At 41.9% G+C, this 24,532-nt stretch overlaps 1 long non-coding RNA gene across 1 annotated transcript; it reads left to right on the top strand.

Moving 5' to 3' along the window:
• The first annotated feature begins 303 nt into the window (after nucleotides 1-303).
• Nucleotides 304-11,240, top strand: LOC128403029 (uncharacterized). The gene is made up of 4 exons (XR_008327842.1): nucleotides 304-763; nucleotides 2,646-2,694; nucleotides 7,370-7,404; nucleotides 10,884-11,240. It is a non-coding gene; the product is annotated as an uncharacterized LOC128403029 (long non-coding RNA).
• Nucleotides 11,241-24,532: the final 13,292 nt, after the last annotated feature.

Genomic DNA, 24,532 nt, shown 5'->3' with positions numbered 1-24,532 from the left:
GCTTTTGTTTCCTCCAGAAGGTTTGGGTTTTATATCACAATACTCCTTGCATACCTGGAAATCCTGTGGATCTGGGCCTTCAGAGCAGGGGTGAGGAACCTTTTCTGGCCAGCGACTGAGATCCTCATCTCCCACTCCCTGGCAGGCCAAATTTAACAGATAATAGGAAAGTAGATAATGTTATCCATAATGTATTAAGCTGTTCCTTCTATAAGCATCCTAGGAGGCATATTTCTTGCTAATATTTTATAGTCTCATGTCAATAGGCCACTTCTAAGGATGAGATGTATTCTCCTTGCAGGCAACAATTATTTTTACTACACTTTATTTGGCAGCAAATAAAATGCAAGCTTAGCATACAATGTTGCTTTTGATCACCCTATATGATATTTCATAGCTTATATTAGAGATTTATCTGAGTGTTGTTGATTTTTCTTGTTTGCTGTGGTTTGGGGTGCTTTTTAACCTGTAGAAGAGCTATAGGAGTAAATGTTATTCATGCATACATTAAATGTCAGATGTTTTGTTGCATCTCTTCTTGCAGTGGACAATGCACTGTGCAAGTATGTAAAATTCTGATCTGACTTTTAGGTTTTCAAGCATTATCAAATTTCATGTTTGAAATGGGACTTCAAGAGATACTGTAAATTAATGAGAGACTGATCCTGCTCTTGGGATCGTTACTGGAGATGATTGCATGCTACAGAGCTTTTCACAACTTCCTTAAAGTGGGGGAGTCCACAAACAGGCCAGAAATGCCAATGTGAGTATACTTCATTCAAGAAATTAGCAATAACTGTACTGTTGCTATAGTTTATTCACAAGGAATGGCTTGACAAGAAATAAAAAGGCATTGCAACTTGAAGTAGTGAACCAGAAGTATGTAAAATGATTAATAGATACATTTTATGCAGCCTATGCCATGTTCCCTGGACCACACAACATGGAATCACACAACATGAGCTGCAAAAGTTCACAGCATAAAAAATTACAGCATAAGGTTTTAAAATTAGGAAGCATTAACCTATCTAGAATGGAGCTTCTTAGCTGCCAGAGCAAATTTGGCTACCAGGTGTGTAATTTGAGGATCTTTATCCGCTAAGAGTTCAGCTGTCACTTCCTGGGGGGATCAGCCTGACAAACAGTTAAGAATAGGTGATAACAAATTTCTCTGGACATTGTATATAAGGGGCAAGTAGAAAGTAGTAAGATGGTTGAATTATGGGAATTGCCTCTCCTGTCATAGTACAGTATGAGGAGTGAAAAGCTAGGTTTTCACTGTAACATCACAAATGGGCTAGAGCAGAGGTCAGCAGCCTAAGGCCCATGGGCCGGTTCTGGCCCATGAGCTTCCTGGAACTGGCCCACGGCCGTTCTGTGAATCGGTCTGGGGATTCCATTCTCTTTTTTCCCCTGCGGCGCCATTTTCTCTCTCGCTGCAGAGACTGACTTCCAGGTTGGAAGAGCACTAGAAATAGCATTTGCACACGCACACACAGGTGCTCCTCATCCAGATACACTATTTCTGCTGCACTTCCAGGACAGAGGAGTTCCTGTGTGCATGTGCACATGCTATTTCCGGTGCCCTTCTGACTCAGAAGAGCACCGGAAATAGCTTGAGCGCGGGCGCAGGCACGCATGGATGTGTACACTCCGGCCCACCGAGACATCTGCCAGGGAGTGAACTGGACCGGCCTCAAAAAATATTGCTGACCCCTGGGCTAGAGAGTTGCAACTGAGAGTCAGTCACAATTCTTCCCCACTTTTTTTTTTTTTAAGATTTCCATTTTTAAATGTTATGTTGCCTTCCTGGGCAGAAGGACACTGGATTGCGCCTTCCAAAGAGGTGTTCTGATTACCGGTAATCACAAAGAAAATAAAAAACACTGTCCCAAGGCTAGGGAGCAGGAGGCAAGGAAGGGATCTAGTTAAAGAGTTAACAAAGAAGTCAGGTTTCCATAGTAATCTGTGAGGTCTGGGCACCTTGATAAAGAACAGCATGGAGCAGCCTTCTTGACCATTCTCCGAAAAGCTGAATAATTTGAGAATACAACAAGCACCCATGTATAGGAGAAGGCTTATCAGCCACCTGAATTTGAAAAGTGGCTTTTACTGTGGTTGGAAAGCACCCAAAAGTGACTACAATACAAAAGGCCGCTTGGGTTGCCCTGAGTCATGTAAGTTAAACCTCTCACTGCAGAGGTGAGACAAAGTCAAGGGGCATTTTAGCCAATGAAATCTTGTTTTCAGTAAGGCAGCCCTGTCCTTGTTAAGATGAGCAGGCTTATGTATGACATATATATATGGAAAGTGATTAATAAATAACGAGAATATTGCCTTTATCAAAAAATTTAAAAAGATGAAACTGTTTTAATCAAGGCATGATATGCTTGCTGGAGGGAATCCATTGACCCACAAGGGATGATTAATGGATATATTATAGGTATCATTTGTCTGAGATGGGTTCTGGGAATTAAATGGGTTCTGGGGGTTAAATCTGGCATATATAGCCAATTCCTGTTTGTGCTGGTCACATGCTGGTATCAGCATTAGCTTGAAATAATCCTTTCTCTCTCTCTCTCTCTCTCTCTCTCTCTCTCTCTCTCTTGTGTGTGTGTGTGTGTGTGTGTGTGAAGTGCAATTAGACCACACTCATTGCCCAGAGCCGAGTCAAATTACATGTATTATTTAGGGGTGCATACAGAGTTCCAGTTGAATTAAGCTTCTTGCGAACATTAAAAAAAAATTAAAATCTTCAAATGCACACATACCACAAAAGGGATCAATGTATGCTGATTACTGGGAAAGATGATTTCTTTGAAATGTTGGAGGCTGAAAGTGAGGGCTGACAATTGCAGCCTGAGGACTGCAATTCTTTATTGGAATCCTTCTGGGGCCGGCATGCCACTGACAGGTGGAGCCAGAGGCATAAGTGGGTGGAGCAAAAGATGATGATGTTGATGATAATGATGACAACTAAAATATTTTTAATACTGACTTTTGCTACAAAAACTGCCAAGATGGTTCACAAACTAATAAAGCCAAGAGAAAAATAACAAAAATAAAACAATTTTTTATTTAAAAAACACACTCATAATTAAAATACGTAGGAAAACAGCTACATTAAAAATCCATAATAATGTATTGGCCCGAGTATAAGCTGCACCCGAATATAAGCTGCACCTTTAAAATTGGAGGAGGGGGAGAAAAAAAAGAAAAAAACACCCGAATATAAGCCACTCCCTTCCTCGCTGCTCCTCGCTGCATACCGGGGGGGGGGGAGGGGCTTTTCCCTTCCTCACTCTCTCCCATCCCGGCCTTGGGGGAGAGGATGGGGGACTACTTTGCCACGCTGCTGGCACTGTTTGCCCCACGCTCCTGGCTGCATACCGTAAGGTCGCAAATATAAGCCACACTTTTACTTTTCATTGTTGGAATTGGGGGGGGGGGAGTGAGGCTTATATTCAGGCCAATACGGTAAAATATATAAAATAAGTCCATTAAAACAGCATAACACTTTAAATGTTTAAAGCAGGCAATTCATAGCAGAGAAATGCTTACCCATAGAGGATGTGACTCCCACCTTTCTACAACAGGGTACATTCCAGCCTCACAAAAGCCAGACGTTTCTGTATACACATGCACACGTATGAGGAGATTTCACCTCTCCCATATCCAAGAATCTCCTGGTGAGTCTGCTGATTTTCCAGAGAGGAGGAGCAGTGTTCTGCTCTCTACTTATTCCACTCCAGCACCACATCAAAGAGTCAGTCAGTCAGTCAGTCAGTCAGTGTGTCGGAAAGAGAGAGACTGAGTGTTAGAGATCGTGTGTAGAAATAAGGTTGCTGCTAAGAGCAGCTGCAGACACTCAGTGCAGTTTAGCATTCTTTATGCTTAGACCTCATTAAGCTCTGTATATAGTTTGTATGATAGTTGTAGATAGAATAAAAGAAGTTATTCTACAGAGCTGCTCTCCAAGTCGTTTATACTCTGCTATACTCTGCTGTGCGACGACTGTCTTCTTGTGGAAGTGAATCCGGTGCTCACAACTCTAAGCTGTGAGTCCACAGCACTTTGACCTGTTCCTGTCCAGAAGGTGGTCTCTGGAAGTGCTACCCAGCTCGCCTAGCCCAGTTGGGGCTGAAGTGCATGAGTCCAGTTGGTGGCACTGGCTCAAGGGCGATGCTGACAACGTAATCATATGTGCATGCACACGCACCTCTTTTTGCTCCATTTGGGTAAACAGGAGTAACTAGCACCATTCAAGGTGACATTCCAGCCATGAAAAATACTTGAGGAGGACACAGAGTATGTCCAATAAGAGGTGTGGTCTGGAGAGAGGCTGAGAGGGGGATTGTCCTCATGAGGGGGGTGACCTTGGGAGAGTTTCAAAGCCCAGACGGATAGACCTGGAACACTGTCTTTGGCCCCCAGCCCTGAGTTTCCTCACTCCTACCTCAGGGTAATATGATGTGGTTGATGATTCCCCCATTTTGTTCAGTTTTTAAAAAGCCTTTTCATGTCTGCTCACTGCATGCTAGGCAAGGCATCCTTTGTTTCCAGGGGTCTAGGCTGCAACATCCTACATCACATGGACTGTGGAGTACTGTACATACTATTGAGAGGGGGAAATTGATTTGTGGGGGTGGGAGACAAAACCTAGCTAGCTATTCTCTGGCAGCAAACATCCAGTACAAAGCGCCTGTTGGTCTCCTCAACCCTCAGATTGTTGTCTTTTAAAAAAGGATGTAATTAGTGTCAGACAGAATAAAATACTTGCTGCTGTTGAAGTATCTCCATGTTTACTGGTAATGAAATGTTTATGGACCAATTTGGTACGCCAGCACAGAGTGAATGAAGTTGGTTCAGGATGACGGAACAGGAAGTATCAAGGACTTCTAAATCACTTTGAAACAGATATGAATCACACACACGTTTTATCCACTCTTCTGAATAAAATGAGCATGCTCCCCTTTAAATGTTTCATTTGGAAATCTATAAGTAACTTAAAATACCATATGCAACCCTAGGCATGTTCAATGGACCTTGCAATCCCATTGAGTTAAACAGGGCTTATTACTGGAGCCATTGCCATAATGAAAACTGACCTTTCCAGCTGAAATTAACCCTCATATGCAAGTTTCAATTGGTGCCAATAACGGAAAAAGCAGGAGTGGGGTATGTTTTTTTGGAGGGGACGGACGCTAATTTGGATCATGTTGAAAGAGTTAAATAAATAAAAATCTCCCTTTGCCCCATGGTCTTGAACCTGCCTCCCCCACCCTTGGTTGTTTTTAGAAGAAAACAAACTGGTCATGTTAAATGCAGTCATCCTTGCCTTGTGTCAATTCCTGCCACAGCTATTTTTAGGCAACATCGTCTCCAAATGGAGAGAAAGAAAAAGCCCAAGGCATTGACACAATGGAGAGGTGAAGCTCTGTAAAAGGGGGGTGGGGCTGAGTTCTGTGAAGACATTCAAAGTTCTTTCAAGGTTTCCGCTTGCTATTCATAGAGGTTCCAGCCTGGCTCAGGGAAGCTTCTATTGAACCCAAAGTAAGGAGTTGAAAGAGAAATTAAGCATATCAATTTGATACAAATCAAATCTCTCTCTCTCCGCCCCCCCAACCTTTGTTCATTTTACTTCTCTTCCTCAATGCTGTTAACAGAGGAGGGAGGAAAGAGAAAGGGTGTTTGGACTTGATAGATCCTAAGCGTTCTGCTGGAGTCCTGTTCCAGCCTCTGTTAACAGCAGGGAGGCAGATGTAAAGGGAATATTTCCCCCATTCTAAAATCTAAGTTGTCAAGCACAGAGATGTCTTTAAAAGGCCCAATTTTCAGAGAGAAAAAGCTTCAAAGCACATTCTGAAAATCAGGATGCTTCATAGGGTCCCTTGTAGGGAGAGGCAACCTGCAGGGAAATTCTCCTATGCTGGTAGGCAACTGTGCCCTGATTCAACAAGACAGATCCACACACATTGTTAGCTAATCAGGTCTCTGATTACCAAGTATTGATTATATAAATTTTGTTATTTTTCAAAAAATTATGGTTGGTGTGCCTGATTGTACTTAAAAGGGATCTAATACAGTGTACAGTATTCCCTTTTCATAGACCCAAGAGAATCCTCTCTCTCTCTTTCCCTCTCTCTCTCTTCAACGCTTTGGTCACTCATATGGATTAACACAACTCTTATATGCAGCATTTCATTTCAATGCACACATTCTATTCTAACACATTAAGCAAATAGTTGGCACATTATTCTAACACAGGGGTCAGCAACCTTTTTCAGCTGTGAGCCGGTCCACCGTCCCTCAGACCATGTGGGGGGCCGGACTATATTTTGAAGGGGGGGAAAATGAACGAATTCCTATGCCCCACAAATAACCCAGAGATGCATTTTAAATAAAAGCACACATTCTACTCATGCAAAAACATGCTGATTCCCAGACCGTCCGCGGGCCGGATTGAGAAGGCGACTGGGCTGCATCCGGCCCCCGGGCCTTAGGTTGCCTACTCCTGATCTAATACATAGAAATAGGCCTCAGAACAACCTTTGCTGGGAATCACAGGTGGGCAGTGTTCTTGCACTCATGTCCAGCATGCAGGATTCCCACAGGCATCCAGTTGCCCATCATGAAAACAAGATGCTGAATTAGATGCAACATTCTTAAACATTCCTATTTGGCCCAAACTATTGCAACCAGTTAAGCTCACTTTGCATGCTGGAAGCAGGGCACTCAGAAAGAAGGAGGAAGAGGAGGCAGGCAGCTTGACTGTAAATACACCCGCCTGCCCCTCCCATTGCTGGACTTGATAGTTTTAGAGAGTGGAAGTGACTTCATGCCAGTCTTCTGATCCCCCTGCAAAGGCACTTCCCACTAGACCCCTTCTGGAGTCAGATGGAGGAGCAATATTATGGTATGTCAAAGGCTTGTGATCAGCTCGTGTCTCTCTAGTGTGCCCTGCCTTCTTGGCATTATCTTGTTATGACCAGATGCATAACCAAACTGTTTTGATGTTTTTGCTGTGCTGTCTGCTTGCCAAGACCCTTCTCCATATCACTTCATTACAAGCTCCTAATGTACTTTATTTATCTTCGCACTGTTTCCACTATCTCTCCTTAGCACTTGACATTGCACTCAGCCTACTAATTCTACTATCAGATGCTCAAAATGTTTATGCTTCAGCTAACCTAAACTATCTTAGCTATTTCATCATCTAAGTTCCCCTCTCCAATATTGAATTCCTTAGCTTAACCTATCAATATTTTTATCATGTACTAAAGTCCTTCTCATAGCTGGCATTGTATCCAATATTATTTATTTAGAGGTCCTATCAAAACAACCAATGTCTTGGGTCCTTTCTTTTCAGGTTTTCCCCAGAAACCCACAAAGCATCAACTTAAGGTACCTTCCATACATAATGTGAATGTACATTTGAGTGCATATCCCAGAGCTTGAAGCGTTCATTTTGAAAAGGAACTAGTTCTACTGCAAGTTCGGCATATCCAAAAAGGAACTAATTCAAGTTTATGTTTGTCACTTTACAAAATAGACTAGCTCAGTTCATTTTCACTTGACAGTTCAATTCATTCCATACAAAGAAAAGTAATAAATAAAAAATTCTCCAGTAGCACCTTAGAGACCAACTGTTTGTTCTGGGTATAAGCTTTCGTGTGCATGCACGCTTCTTCAGATACACTGAAACAGAATTCACCAGACCCTTATATATATAGTGGGGAGGTTGGGGTGGAGGTTTTCCCAGCAGGGTAGTAGGAGATGGGTTATTGACTCAATGGGTATGGTAAACTTGTTGTCGACTGTTAACGACTTCAATTAGTCCTACAGGAAAAAGCAAGGGATAGTATGCAGATGACCAAAAATTGCTCGCTATTCTATTTTATGTTATTTGACTGTGTCAGACCAACATGGCTACCTACCTGAAAGAAAAGTAAGTTTCTCTAACAACAGGATGGTAGTGGATGGGGTTAGACAAAGGTGAACTTTCAGAGATTCTGGCTACATATTCCTGGAATGCAAATGTAGGCCTCAGGCTCTATTCTAAACTCATTCTAGCAGTGGAGCTGCTGCTAAGGGCTTATCCACAATTCCTCTTGTCCCACTGCTTTCTCTTGGGGAACCACTTCCCCTGATTTAGCACTCAAACGGAGCAAATGACAATTCGGGTTTTCCACAGTTTGCTGCTTGTTCTCATTTAGAGCTAAAGAATGGGTTTTGCATGGGAAAGGAGCAGGGCAAGGGGAAAACCACTCGGAGCCATGCCTAGAAAGCATGAGTTAAGCAGAAAACCACTCAGATCTGTGCTTTCTTAGGCACAGGACAAGTGGAAGTGTGGATGATATGAAAGAAGGTGGGTGCTGGTCTCTTCTCCATAGTCTTCTTTCCCCTCTGTAACCTTCTCTGTCCATGATCTTTCTAGTCTTCAGCTCTCAGAAACTCCTCTGCCACTCTTCTTATCTCCTCAAAGATAACCCCTCACTTCCCTAAAGCAGCTCCCAAGGAATTCTACTGGGGGCTTTCTGACTCCCCAGGACACACCCATCACTGGCCTTACTTTGCACCCTCCTTGAGTGAGGTGCCTGTCTGAAATATGTCCTTGAACTCTAAGAGTGCCTCTTGCTTACCAGGATGGAGGATAGACAGAGGGTAGGTGGGTACAGAAACTGGCCTGGTGTTGCTCCACCCACTTTTGCCTCTGGCCGCACCTACTGCTGGAATGTAGCTGTTGAAAGGTTGCCTCTGGCTAAAAAATGTTCCTCATCCCTGCTTTGTGTAATGATCTGGTTTGCACCAAGAGGGTAAGGGGAATGGCAACAGGGGATCAGAACTTAGTGAACTTATTCCTTTTCTGAGTGGTACCTCAGGTTAAGTACTTAATTCGTTCCTGAGGTCCGTTCTTAACCTGAAACTGTTCTTAACCTGAAGCACCACTTTAGCTAATGGGGCCTCCTGCTGCTGCCGCGCCACTGCTGCCCGATTTCTGTTCTCATCCTGAAGCAAAGTTCTTAACCTGAAGCACTATTTCTGGGTTAGCGGAGTGTGTAACCTGAAGCATATGTAACCTGAAGCGTATGTAACCTGAGGTACCACTGTACGTAGATTTTGCATATGGGCAGTATGTCTGAATAGGCTCAGAGCCTCAGCGTTTAATTTTAGTTGTACCAAGCAAGTCTGAGAAGCTACAGACACTTGAATGCAGCAGATGAACACCAAGCATCTGCCCTTCCCTGCTTGTGCTCTTCTCGGTTACCACAATTATGAAAAAGAAGAATGGTAAAAAGGACTATAACTTTGTTAGGTAACAATGACGAGTCAAATGGTTTTCTTTTCAGAATCTGTACAAGGCACTAAAGGGTGCAAAATATGGAACACAAGATCAACAATGAAGGCAGTCTTACAACTAACTAAGACTGAATAAATTAAGTTACCTTATTGGCAGGGTAGGAGGGGAAATAGTTATTCCAAATTTAATAGGAATAAGGTCAGTCTGTTTCATAGATACAGTACAAGGCTAAAGTCATTTTCTTCATCAGATAAGCTGTTAGAGTTATGTTCATTTTGGGTCACTTGGATAAGTGTATGACCCATTTCCAATTCCTGCCTTTACTGTGAGAAAAAGACAGCAGAGGAGGCAGGGGAAATCAAAAGAGAGCTGTGAAACTGAAGTACAAACATCATTATAGCCTAAAAATTCTCTCTTGCGAAGCTGGACTAAGAGCAACCAAAGATAAGTCCTGTTGCTATTTAGAAACATTGTCATTCTCCAGAGAAGTAGTGAATGGATATGTAATCCGTAACAGATGGCATGGTGGGTCTGCTCCACTCACCTGAATCATATCAGGATGGAGAGTGGGGAGGAGGTGCAGATGGGCTGGCAGAGCCAATTCAGTACTTCTGCTGGTGTGTTTGTGGCATGCCAACCTTGCCACTTCTCCACTCTCTCAAAATTGTGACAGATGCAGATGACTTTACTTTCTAAATGTCTAACCAACATCCAGCAGTTCAACAAGTGTTCCATCACATCACTCCTTCGGACAGAACTGAAAAGACCAGGAATGACAGAAATGTTTTGATGAGCAACAAAGAATGCTAGGATGATGGAGAAACAAATTCTTCTCAGCCACCATCATCAACACTGAGTAGGCTCAATAATGAGCTTCTGCTAGTGTTTGATTGGATTTAGCATGAGTCTAGACTCTAGACATCAATTCTTCTGTTCCACCTCCCTAAGCTCAGAGTGGAAGTGAGAGCTGGATCATAAAGAAGGCTGATCACCAAAGAATTGATGCTTTTGAATTATGGTGCTGGAGGAGACTCTTGAGAGTCCCATGGACTGCAAGAAGATCAAACCCATCCATCCAAGGAAATCAGCCCTGAGTGCTCACTGGAAGGACAGATCCTGAAGCTGAGGCTCCAATACTGTGGCCACCTCATGAGGAGAAGAGACTCCCTGGAAAAGACCCTGATGTTGGGAAAGAAGAAGGGCAGAAGGAGAAGGGGACGACAGAGGTCAAGATGGCTGGACAGTGTTCTCGAAGCTACCAGCATGAGTTTGACCAAACTGCGGGAGGCAGTGGAAGACAGGAGTGCCTGGCGTGCTCTGGTCCAGGGGGTCACGAAGAGTCGGACACGACTAAACAGCAACAAAACAACAAGCTCAGAGTATATATTCATAATGCCAAAATGGAATTTGCATCTACTGTGCTTCCAATAGAAAAATGAAGTGTAGATATACCACACCTACAATCTGGTGTGTATTTGAAAGAGCATCTGATTTACCCCTGGTTCTTGGTTTAGTAGGCAATGTTCACAAAGAAACCTGCCTCCATTATAACTTTAAATACATTTCCCTATTTGCTAACCAGGTCCAGTCTCTCTTGGATGAGACCAATTTTCTAGATGCATTTCAATCAAGATTTAGAACTGTGGCAGAGAAATTGCTTTGGTCACCCTGCATGTTGACCTGTATCTGGAGAGAGGCATGGGTAGTGTGACCTGTTGATTCTCCTTGATTTCTCCATGACTTTCGATACGAACCATGGTATCCCCCTGTATGGCTGTTCGAACTGGGATTCGATGGCAGTGCTTTCCAGTATTTCCATTCCTATTTTGTCATGTGTCGCAAGAGAGGTTGCGATGGAGGAGGCAAGTCACAATGACCCTTAAGGTACAGATAAGGGACTATGAATAAGAAAGAATAATTTGCCTAAAGTCCATCCTGAATTACCCCTTAATTCATTAGTTATAGTTACTTAAACTATTAGGGAAGTTTTTAATATTTAATGCTGTATTGTTTTTAACACTTGATTAGGAGCCGCCCAGAGTGGCTGGGGAAATTATTATTATTATTATTATTATTATTATTATTATTATTATTATGAGACAGAGATTTTAAACAGTGCATAAGAAAAACAGGGGGGAAATGATACCCAACAGTATCACAAGTTGCCATATTTCAAAATATAGTGTAGGCTTGTCAGGAAAATTCCTGACACCCGCAAAGTTGTTGAGCTTTTCTTAGGAATCCCCAAAATTTTTGAGCCTCCCCCATAAAAAGTGATTTTAAGCTTTTGGAACAGTTTCCGCTGCTTTTTCCAACGCGTTGCCATACATCCAGGTTTCCCCTGACATTTTGCCGATTAGGCAAAACTCCCCCCGATGCCATTTTTACACCCGAAAACCAGGACATGTCAGGAATTTTCCTGATGTATGGCAAGCCTACACAGGCAGGAAACTTATCATAATATAACCCTACACAGGAAATGAACTATCAGATCTATATAAGTTTCCTTATCTACTTTTTTTACAGATTTGGAGAATGGAAAGAAAAGAGGAAGAAAAACTAAACTGAGTATATAAATAAATGAATAAGTTATCACTCTCTGTACTTGTTATACTGGATACATTTCAACAAACAGAATGTATTCCCATTAAAAATCAATCTTTATTCCAGTTAAACTCACAGGATCCAGATTTTATAATATACCAAGGGAGCTCCCCTACCATAAACCTCCTTATTTGTGAATGAAATAAACTCACACCACACAGCAAAACAATTATCTAATGTATCCTGTCCTCTAGATAGCCTTAATTTGTGAGATAACTTCTCAGAAAGGGCTGTTTGCCATACTCCAGGAATAGGCAAACTCAGCCCTCTAGATGTTTTGGGACTACAACTCTATCATCCCTAACTAACAGGACCAGTTGTCAGAGAAGATGGGAGTTGTAGTCCCAAAATATCTGGAGGGCCGAGTTTGCCTATGCCTGCCATACTCTCAAACACCAAGACTTCTTGGTTAGAATTATGAGATAACAAGTTATGAGATATTTTTGAGGCCCAAGTTATTTGCCCCAGGTGCACCATAGCTATAATATGACAATCTCCTTTAAAAGCGCATTGAAAATGTCATGTAAAGGTCAGAGTTGGCCTTGCTAGAAATGAATCAAGGGCACAAAACAAATAAAAACATTAGAGTGCATTGCAATTGCCTGCCAAAGTGGATAGAGAAGATTTCCTATTAATGCATGACAATTAGGAACAGGCTGGACTTGAATCTCATTCAGAACTGTAATCGGGCCAAGACCTCAGAGCTGCAAATCTCTGCATCTGGCTAGATACAAACCCCACCACTAGCACCACTACAGAGAGTCCTTGTAATAATCATTATTATTTATGGATTAGGCATGCTCCATTTTCTCCCTCTATGGATGCTGCAGCATGTTATGTTCGGTTCCCAGGCAGTCTCCAACACAAACTGCAGTCTCTGTGTAGTCTGAGCTGTAGAACTTTATCAGACGATCTTCAGACAATTCACTGGGCTTATTGCTATTCTGAGGTTAGCATGAGGTATAACTCTGAACATTAGGATCAGATGTGCTCTGGATCCATGTGACAGCCCCTCTAGATATAATCCACAAAATTCATCCACAAAATTCAGCATTTCTTCTGAAATGTTGCCTGCAGCAGCAATGTCAGCTTCTTCTCGTAGACTGATAAGTCCATATTTTAAAAAGTGATCCCATGAGTGATCCCTGAGCAGAAGCAGCCTGCCCAATGGGACAGAGCTGGAGCAATAGTCTCTTGGCAGCAATTCACTGCCACTTCCCAGGAGAGCTGATGGCAAGGTCAGGACTGTGGACACCCAGGCCAGAGGCAGAACCAGCCCACGTTTCAGGTGGGGTGAAGCAGCCATCCCAGGCAGCAGAAGGGCAAGTACCCTGCCTCCACCACTGCTTCCATCACCACTGGAACAACACCCTCTCAAAGAGTTTTGGCAAGAGGCAGTCATTCCAGCAAGTGGCCAGGCTTTGCAGAATGCCTCTATCTAGATAACCCTTAGTATACTTTATAACTCTACAGTCCTATGATTTTATGATACCACTCATACATGCTTGCTTACTTAATTCATGTCAATCTCAAATTAAGTGCTCTTGATTGCAGAGTGGTTTGGTATATTAGATAGATAAGATCAGGATAGACAGGTAGCTAAAATCAGAAGTGATGCCAAGGTTGCAACAGCTTGAAGAGGCTAACAGCGAGTCTGTGTCTATGTGTCCGCTAAAAACAAAACAAACCCTCTGTGAAATCCCAGGTTAGCAGCAAGATCATCCTCAGATGCCTAATTTGCTTCTTGTAGTTCATTACTGGAATCCCAAGTGTTTCATTCCCTGCAGCCTTCATATTTGTTGCAGACATCCCTTGGCACACAAGATAGTCCTTGACTATTCTAAGTGCTGCACGAAGATTAGCTTCATTCTCTCACCACCCCCACCCCGAATGTTCCCCACCCCAGTAGACAAATCACACCACAGTTACTAGAGATAAACTTTATCTGTACTGTGCTTCTGTACCTACAGAGTCTTAAGTAGGCCATTTTTCAAATCTAACCACTGCCAAAAGAAATTACATATTTGCAATGCCAGATGTATGTTAGAGAGAAGTACATTCCCTGCATTCTGTTCCTTCATTGCAGCATGTTTTCACTCTGCACTGAATTCCAGGTTAAACAAAATGCCACTCAGTTGTTTTCCTGAACACATATGAGCTTAAAACTGGTGGTAGGAAAAGGGTGTGCATGCAAACCTCTCCTCAAACGGGACACAACTGCCTTGCCCTTCCAGGTGCATGAGAGCTCCTTTAAAGATCTTTATATGTTCAGTGCTGGCATGGGGAACCTTTGGTCAAACACAATCCTTGAGACATCTTTTTCTGGCTACAGCCAACCCAGACCCACCTTCTCTCACCTTCTCTCACTGGCCCTGCTTTGCACCCCCTTTCAGAATTTTCCTCCCACTAGGCCTGGGCAATGGGTGGAGGAGATCTGATTCAGTTTCCCATACCTACATATTTTTTGCTCTATAAGACTCACTTTTTCCCTCCTAAAAAGTAAGGGGAAATGTGTGTGCATCTTATGGAGCGAATGCAGGCTGCGCAGCTATCCCAGAAGCCAGAACAGCAAGAGGGATCACCGCTTTCACTGCACAGCGATCCCTCTTGCTGTTCTAGCTTCTGAGATTCAGAATATTTTTTTTCTTGTTTTCCTCCTCCAAAAACTAGGTGTGTCTTGTGGTCTGGTGTGTCTTATAGAGCGGAAAATATGGTACTTTAAATTATCCCCCTCCCCACATGTTCTATATGACTGTGACAGATTCCGCACAGATCTTCCACCATCACAGCTACTTTACAGCTGAGGCTGAAACTGTGCATGTGTTGCTCCTGTGCCAAGTTCCCCCTAAAGGTGGGGGGGGCAGGGCAGGTAAGGGGAAACACGGCACAGGCAGCTGGTGACTTTGCCATGTGCTGGCCCCTCCTCCAACCTGGGGAATTGTGGTTGTCCTATCAGACAGCCCTTGGGTCTATCACTGCTGTTGTTGAATTCCTGCAGGTGGGAGATGTCCCTTTTTAAATGTTCTCCCAAGCGAAATGCTCAATTCTAAAATACTAATAGTATTATTATTAGTAATAATAGTAATAATATGCTGCTCCCAAAGTTATCTCCCTGTGCGCACCCTAAATCTGTTCTAGAGGGTTCCCCCAACACTCCAAAGCAATTTTGGTGTGGGTGGGTGTCACAGATGGGGAAGGGGAGTAGAAATCTGTGGATAAAGGGCAGTATAGAAATTCAATAAACAAACAAACAAATAATACAAGCAGAAATCCTTGCATGGACAGAATGAATCTACTGTTACTACTGTTACGCAGTAGTAACAGTAGAAACCCATTAATGCTGGAACTAGTACATCATGAACAATGCTACTAAACAAGTCTATTCCCTGCAGACTTTTTGTTAATAGCATGACAAGGATTTATTTTATTCAAAAATGTGGTATGCTCTGTTCTATCACTTCAAGAGTTTACCATCCCATTTCCCCCTAATTCAGCTGCATGTAGAGACCAAAGTTATGTCCTCATTTTATTAATAACTCTGGTATAGACAATTAGCTTCAACGATATGAATCTGATGGAAGATTTCAAACACATTAGATGAGAAGAGCAGGTGGCAGAAGGGAAGTAGGTGTGTTAGGCATGTGTGTGTGGTGGGGGAGCTTTTCAGCATCCAAAAATATACCTCCATATAAATCTTACAGCGCAGGAAAATGCCATTAAAATAGAAGCATCCCTGTCAAGCTGGGGATATTTCACTCTACCAACATGACTGGGAAGATGCAACTGGTTATAAAACTGGGGAGATGGAAAGGAAAATTGCAGCTATGTCATTTGCCTATTCCTTCTGTGGCTTCAGTTTCTAATAAAAGGATGCAACATGACAACCACCGGGGTGTGTGTGGAGGTTTAAGGGGGGGGAATAACAGCCCCCAAACCCTCACATCTTTGGCACTGCTGAAAAGTGACACCATCTGTATGGTTAGACCTGCCATGGCTTTATATTTTTAACTTCACCTTCAACTGCAGGTGCTCAGTTCTAAGGTCACTGGCATAGGCAGGGGGCACTCTCTTCTGTTACATCTTCCCCAAAATGTGATGAGTTGGCATGTCTGTTACAACTGAAAACATTGATGATGGACAAATAGCTGCAGCTAAGCTGAAATTTCTCAGAAGACATTTCCCCCCTGTATGTACTTCAGAGATTTTTAGTATGTCCCTAGAAAAAGACTATTCTCCTTCATTTTATGGAGGTTTTCCTCTCCCCCTCCCCACAAGCACAAACACACACACACACACAGAGAGAGAGAGAGAGAGAGAGAGAGAGAGAGAGTCGTAGAATTGGAAGGGACCCCAAGGGTCATCTAGTCCAACACCCTGCAGTGCAGGAACCTCTACTGAAGCATACATGACAGATGGCCTTCTAGCCTCTGCTTATGAACATCCAAGGAAGGAGGGAACATTCCACTATTGAACAGCTTGCTGCCAGAAAGTTCTTCCTGATGTTTAGTCGGAATTTCCTTTGTTGTGACTTGAATCCATTGGTTCAGGACCTAGCCTCTGGGGCAGGATAGAACCCTGCAACACTCCACTTGCCACTTTTTTCCAGGATGATGAGGAACCATGAGTGAGCACTCTTTGCGTTCAGTCAGTCAACCAGCTACAAATCCACATTTGTCCAACCCACATTTCACCAGCTTCTCCACAAGAATATCATGAGATACTTTGTCAAAAGTATTACTGAAATCAAGATATTCTATAGCCACAGAATTCCCTGGAATCATTACCAAGCTCGTAACTCTATCAAAAAAGAAATTGAGATTTGTCTGGCTTAACTTGTTTTTGAGAAATCCATGCTGGGTCTTAGTAACCACAGCATCCTTTTCTAAGATGGGAGAGGGCACATCCATTGCATTTAATGTTAATTTGGTTTTTAATTGTATTTATTTCTTCTTTTATTTATTCCATTGTGTTATACTGTACATTGCAATTTGAACTGAAATGCCTGGCTACTCAAGGGACATTTTAGACAACTGCATAGGCCTCTTGATCCACAAAATGTCTTCAAGAGACATGTGAATGTACACACACACACACAGAGAGAGAGAGAGAGAGAGAGAGAGAGAGAGAGAGAGAGAGAAGAATGCCTACCAAATCTCTGCTGGAAAAGTGTTCTACAGCAAGGGACCAGTGATATAAAATGCCTCACTCCTAGTCAGGCCTCTGTAATCGGTCTGCGATATAAGAGCCCAGGCAATCCTTAAGGTATCCTGGACATAAGATAGATGATAGATGATAGATAGATAGATAGATAGATAGATAGATAGATAGATAGATATAGATAGATGAATGATAGATGATGATGATAGATAGATAGATGATAGATAGATGATGATAGATAGATAGATAGATAGATAGATAGATAGATAGATATAGATAGATAGAGATAGATAGATAGATCTCTATCGAGATGATAGATAGATAGATAGATAGATCTCTATCGAGATGATAGATAGATAGATGATAGATGATAGAGATAGATAGATGATAGATATATAGAGAGATAGATAGAGAGATAGATAGATGATAGATAGATAGATGATAGATAGATAGATGATAGATAGATATAGATAGATAGATATAGGGTGTGTGTGTGTGTGTGTGTGTGTATCAACACAAGAACCTTGATCCTGGCTTGGTAGGCTATGCACAGCCAATGCATATGTTTGAGCAGAGCTGTCACATGCTGTTGGCCATCTGCCCCCATCAGCAGTCTAGTCACTTTAGTTTTTATGTATGAAATCAGTGTCAATGCTAGCTGCAACTCTTTCCTTCTCCATGATTATACCCGTGGGTAATGTTTTGATGCATGTTTTTCATTTTCCTCTTTCTGCCACCCGTATCTGGTTTAGAACGTAAAGATGGGACATCTCAGCTGAGAATATGCTACTCAAAGCAATGTTGTACTGTTGTTTCAAAGGAACCACTCTTGAGAAAACAGGATATTGATGAAAGGCTCATTCTTAATACAGTGGTACCTCAGGTTACATATGCTTCAGGTTACATACGCTTCAGGTTACAGACTCCGCTAACACAGAAATAGTTCCTTGGGTTAAGAACTTTGCTTCAGGATGAGAACAGAAATCGCGCAGCGGCGGCGCAGCAGCAGCAGCAGGAGGCCCCATTAGCTAAAGTGGTCCTTCAGGTTAAGAACAGTTTCAGGTTAAGAACGAACCTCCGGAACGAATTAAGTACGTAACCAGAGGTACCACTGTATGAGCTGATAAAATTGTTTAAGGGGTAAACACCTATAAGATCAAAAGCAGTCACATATTTTTGTACTGTTAAAGAAATTATTCTTAGCTGTTAAAGATGAAATAATATAGAGGGACATTTGCTGATGCAGCACCAGCATGGCTTCTGCGAGGGCAGGTCCTGTCGCACAAACCTATTAAGAGTTTTTTGAAGCATATAGAGGTGATCTGGTTAACATAGTGTACGTGGACTATCAGAAAGCTTTTGACACAGTTCCTCACTAAAGACTCCATAGTAAACTTAGCACTCAAGGAAGGAATAAGAGGGGAGGTCCTCTTGTGGACCAGGAATTTGTTACGTTGCAGGAAGCAAAGAGTAGGAACAAATGAACAGTTCTCTTGAGAAATGTCGATAGTGAAAGTGCTGGGCAAAGGAAAGAGGCGGATTTGCCCTGCCAGACCTTAAACTTTACTATGAATCAGCAGCATTCTGCTGGTTGAAAGACTGGCTGCTTCTTGAGAACACGGACATTTTGGACCTAGAAGGTTTTAACAATGTTTTTGGGTGGCATGTATATTTGTGGTACGACAAGGTTAAAGCACATAAAGCATTTAAAAACCATATTGTCAGGAAAGCATTGTTCAATGTCTGGATAAGATACAAAGACTTACTGGAAAATAAAACCCCAAGGTGGTTGTCACCAATGGAAGCGAAGGCTCAGAAAAAGCTCAATATGGAGGCCAAATGGCCGAAATATTGGGAAATATTGGAACAAGAAGGAGATAAACTGAAACTGCAGAGTTTTGAGAAATTAAAAGATAAAGTGCGAGACTGGCTTCATTATTATCAAATAAGAGAGGCCTATAATTTGGACAAAAAAATTGGCTTCCAGGTGGAAAAATCAAAATTGGAAACAGAATTGTTAGATCCCAAAACTAAGATACTTTCAAGAATGTATAACTTGCTGTTGAAATGGAATACGCAGGATGAAACGGTTAAATCTGCTGTGATTAAATGGGCACAAGATATTGGTCATAACATTATGTTTGCGGACTGGGAACAGTTGTGGACCACCGGTATGAAATTTATGGCATGTAATGCCTTAAGAGAGAATATTATGAAAATGATATACAGGTGGTACATGACCCCAGTCAAGCTTGCAAAAATATATCATTTGCCCGATAACAAATGTTGGAAATGTAAAGAAAATGAAGGTACATTCTTTCACCTTTGGTGGACGTGCCCAAAGATTAAGGCTTTCTGGGAGATGATCTATAATGAAATGAAAAAGGTATTTAAATATACCTTCCTGAAGAAACCAGAGGCCTTTCTCCTGGGCATTGTCAGCCAATTGGTGCCAAAGAAGGATAGAACTTTCTTCATGTATGCAACAACAGCAGCAAGAATACTCATTGCAAAGTATTGGAAGACACAAGATTTACCCACCCTGGAAGAGTGGCAGATGAAGGTGATGGACTATATGGAATTAGCAGAAATGACTGGCAGAATCTGAGACCTGGGAAAAGAGTTGGTGGAAGAAGATTGGAAGAAATTTAAAGACTATCTTCAGAAACACTGTAAAATTAATGAATGTTAAAAATGATGTTGGATTGAAATTAAGTCGCATTAGCAACAAAGTTAATGAGAATATGCAAAAATGAATTGATAAAGGATGAAAATATAGAGGTATAATATGTTAAGATATAGAGTTAAGATAAGCGAAAGAGGGTAAGGATTTGCTGATTTGATTATTTAAATGGGAATACAAACAGGGGAGGTGTGAGGAGGTCAAGGAAACAAGCTAATGAATTTAAAGTTATAAAAATGAATTTGTTTTTAATTCTTTTTTATCTATCTGTTTTTTTGTATCTTGTATTTTTATTTTTATTTTTTATTTTTTATGAATTTTTGTATGTTTTTGTTTTTTATCTTTTTCTTTTCCTATGTTTCTTTGTGTATTCTGTAAACCTATGTTTTTGTAAAATTTCAATAAATATTTTATAAAAAAAAAAAAAGATAGTGAAAGTGCTGGAATTAGGATGGTACACATGGTTTCTGGTGCCAAGCTGAAAGGGCACACAACAACAACAACAACAACAACAACAACAACAACAACGTGTGTTTTTTTCTGTCAGAATGCACTGGAACACAGTACTGGCAGCTCTTTTTTAGCTGCCCCTCTCACAATACCTTGCTAATTCTTCCCACGCCAGCTTCAACCAAAGTCAGGGTCATTTGAATTGCTGCCGCACTCAGCTTGCAGTGCTTGGTCATAGAGTTATGTGCGGTGGTTCTGTAGCAGCCTCAGATCCCAGGGCTGTCTGCCCCTCCTACCTTTTGCAATCTCTACGCACTCAGAGGCAGCAGGATTGCACTTCCCCCTCCTCTTCCCACCGGGCCTTGCAGGGGGGGGGGCGGTCTTGTTCGGTCTTGGCTACTTGGCTATGTTCTGCCTCCATAGTTGGAGGCAGTAATGCCTCTAAATACCGCAGGAGGGGAGAAGGCTCTTTTGCTCAAATCCTGCTTTTGGGCTTCCAGCAAGCATCTGGTTGGCCACTGCAAGAACAGGATCCTGGACTAGATGGGCCACTGACTTGATTCATCAAGCTTTTCTTTCGTTCTTATAACTTGCTCAGAAGATATTCCTGGGGGGTTGTGCTCACAGAGAACAGAAAACTAACTACAGAAAGAAATTGATAAAAGAAGTGTTTGTGGAAAACCATGAGCTTTAAATAAACCGATTGCAAAAACTGAGAACATAAAACTTTACTTAGACCATAAATGGAACCAGGAATGAAGCTAATATTATTGAGAACAGAGAGAAAAAATCCACAACATCTATAAAGCACTCTGCTAGGGTAGCAATTAGATTCACAGGCATATATTTTACCAGCAGGAGACCTGTAGACGTTTCAGTAGAAAGGACTTGAAAATAGATTTTTGATTTTTGCAACATAGCTGTGTCCTCTCATGGAAAGGTCAGCAGCCTCTCTGTTTCTTATGAACCACTCGGTCTCTCACAAAACCTTTTTCATTGCCAGGATATGAAGAGGGTCCAGCAAATTTAGTGCTGTGTGGAACCGGCTCTGTCAGCTGGTGGGAGAGAGAACAAACAGGGCTTGCTGTTCATGTGACAGGTGCACAAAAGCAGAAGGAAAAATAACACCATATTATACAGAACAGCTCTGAGGGAGAGGACCTTGTCATCAAAAATATAAATAAAATAAAAATGTATAGGAAAGAGCAGAAGGCATGGGGGTGAGTCATATGCTAGGACAGCCTCCAGTTGTCACTGTGAAGAAATGGTGACTCAAGTTAATCCTGTTAATGTACAGATGCTCTAATTTGTATTAGTAGTGAAACACGCACACACACACACTACCTTGCCTTTGAAGTGAGTTGGCAAGAGAAGCTATAGGACTGTCATATCAACTTTTAAAGGAAAGATGTGGAGATGAATGAATGTGGGTGGGCAATGGCTCAGGATGAGGGAGTGAACCTACCTAATTCACATTTTCCGCAACAATTTGCAACCCCAAACACTGCCCTCTCCTTTGAAATTCACACTTCTCTAATTTTGCAATGCAGTTCTCCAGCAAGGAAATGTGTACTAACATGCATATATTAGGGTAAAGTGTGCCGATAAATGCAAACATTAGTAAATAATAATAATAATAATAATAATAATAATAATAATAATAATAGCACTAAAATATGTTATATTAGGGATAACTGCTTTGCAAAAGTATGCATATTAGAGGAACGTGCATGCACAAAAATGTTCATATGGTAAGAAATTTGTTCAAAAACGCTAGTGAATTTTCACGAAGGTTTTTTATTATTAAATAATAACAATTGCGAACTGAACTTAAAATTGCCTCCAGCTCATACGCCATCTCTTGAAGTGAGGAGGAGCAGCAGACCTTCTTGCTTCAGCCACTCAGATGTTTTATTGCTTAGAACCAATGGCCACTACACTATAAATCACAAAGCAAAATGTATGTAAACAAAATAATTAATCCAGGAGGAAGTTACTGGTAAATTCAAACTGTCAGAAGTGAAAATGGTAAAGCTCTCCATACCATTAACAAAGAAACAAAAAGTTCTCTTGGCAACCCATGCTATTTATGGTTCAAAAAGGTGAAGGAGGAGATCCATAACTTTATAGCTATTCATTTCTACAAACCTACTATGTAGATAACAGTTTTTCATAGTATACCACGAACCTTGTATTTGTTAGGCAACACAGCTTTCTGCTTTATGACTTTTTATTCATTTATTTATTACACTTATACCCTACCTTGATTCCGAGGCGATTAAGATGATGTACTGTCAGGGGCTGGGCAGAGGAGGAGGAGTGGTGGAGACCATCTCCCCATCCTGACCCTTGCAGGGAGGAGGAAGAGGAAGACAGTATGTATAGATTTACAGCAGTGGTTTGCAGGAGGTCACAGCTCAGAGGCAGATAAGGGGAGCAGTTGGGAAATAACGAGACAAGAGGAGGAGGCAGAGTCAGAGCAGTAACTGGCTGACACTAGAAAGCCTTCCAGACCCTCCATCTCCCAGAACCTGGCGAGCCTTAAAAGTAGGAGAGCAAAGAGCTCAAAGACAGAGGGCAAGTAGCAGCACATGTAGAGGAGATGATGATGATGACAAATGAGGAAGTGGGGGAGATGGGGGGGGGCGGAGATTCACTTGGGACAACACCATCATCCAAGAGGCTGGGTTCCATAGCCTCTCTCTGCAAAGATTGAAATAAAAAATTATGGTAAGAAACTTTTCCTTGTCTTTATACTTTCCTGGGCAACCCGCCGGGAGCCGCTGAAGGCATCCTGACACATATGTACTTCTCTTCCTCCTCCTCATTTTATCCCTACATCAACCCTGTGAGGTAGGTGAGGCTGAGAGTCAGTCACTATCCAAAGGTCACCAAGTGGGATTCACAGCTGAGTGGGGATTTAAATCCTGGCTCATCCAGGTCTAGCACACCAACCCCTGTACCACAGTGTTGTACTGAAAATGTATGTTTTCTTCCATTATAGCCAGTGTAGCACTCATGAATGGGCACAGGAAAAGCTTCACTCCCAAAGTCAATGTTAGGTGTTTTGGAGTATTAGTGTTAGTGTGGGTTTGTGTATGTATATATGAACAAAAGCCAGGGCTGTGTACATATTGCATTGATTTGCATATTTTCTTCTTCTGGAAGGTATCAGTCCCTTCTGCATATAAAACAGAACAGAATAGAATTGGTCTGCAGCCTCTAGCAAAGCAGAACAAAATAAAATGCATTTAAACTTGACAAATAATCTTCAATGAAGGAGTAAGAAAGCTACCAGTAACTAGATTTACGTCTTGCTGATCTCAATAAAACAACAACAGACTTACTGCAAAGGCCCATCTAACCCACAATCCTGGACACTCTCATAGTGGCCAGCCTTCTTCTTCTTCTTCTTCTTTGGCAATCACTCATAGCTGAGTAAGATTGTCTTCTATGAACACAGACTTAACAGTGAGTCCATAAGTGACTATGGAGGCCAATTCTGGATCCACACATCCTTCCACAGTGGGGACTTAGGGAGTTGATTATGGTGAGGATTTGCCAAATGTGCCTTCCTCTTAGCATGTTTCTCCCTTTTCTCCTGAGTTTGAGTATCTTCAAAGTCCATGACATCTTTGGTAAAGGCTTTTCTCCAACTGGAGCGCTCGCAGGCGAGTGTTTCCCAATTGTCAGTGTTATACTGTAGTACATTTTTTTAGATTTGTCTTGAGAGTCTTTGAACCCCCTTTGTTGACCACTAGCATTACTCTTTCCATTTTTAAGTTTGGAATAGAGTAGTTGCTTTGGAAGACGATAATCAGATATCTGAACAACATGACCAGTCCAACGAAGTTGATGTTGAAGAAGCATTGCTTTGATATGGATGATCTTTGCTTCTTCCAGTACACTGGCATTGGTTCTCCTGTCTTCCCAAGTGATGTGTAAGATTTTTCGGAGACACTGTTGATGGAATCTTTCGAGGAGTTGGAGATGGCGTTTATAAGTGGTCCATGTTTCACAAGTAGGTTGGTAGTACAATAGCTTTGTAAATAAGCATTTTAGTTTCCCTGTGAATGTCCTGGTCCTCAAACACTCTGCACTTCAATCAGGAGAAAGCTGCACTCGCAGAGCTCAGGAGATGCTGGATTTCGGCATCAATGTTGGCCCTTGTGGAAAGATTACTGCCCAGGTAGAAGTGATCGGCATTTTCCAATGTTACACCATTAAGTTGGATTTGTGGTGCTGCAGAGGGGTTGTTTTGTGCTTGTTGGTGCAGCACTTTGGTTTTTTGGGATGTTGAGTGATAGGCCAAGCTTTTTGTAAGCTTTTTAGGATAT

This window comes from Podarcis raffonei, chromosome 15 (genome assembly GCF_027172205.1).
Source record: "Podarcis raffonei isolate rPodRaf1 chromosome 15, rPodRaf1.pri, whole genome shotgun sequence".
NCBI classification, from domain to species: Eukaryota; Metazoa; Chordata; class Lepidosauria; order Squamata; family Lacertidae; genus Podarcis; species Podarcis raffonei.
This window is presented reverse-complemented; position numbering and strand designations above follow the sequence as displayed.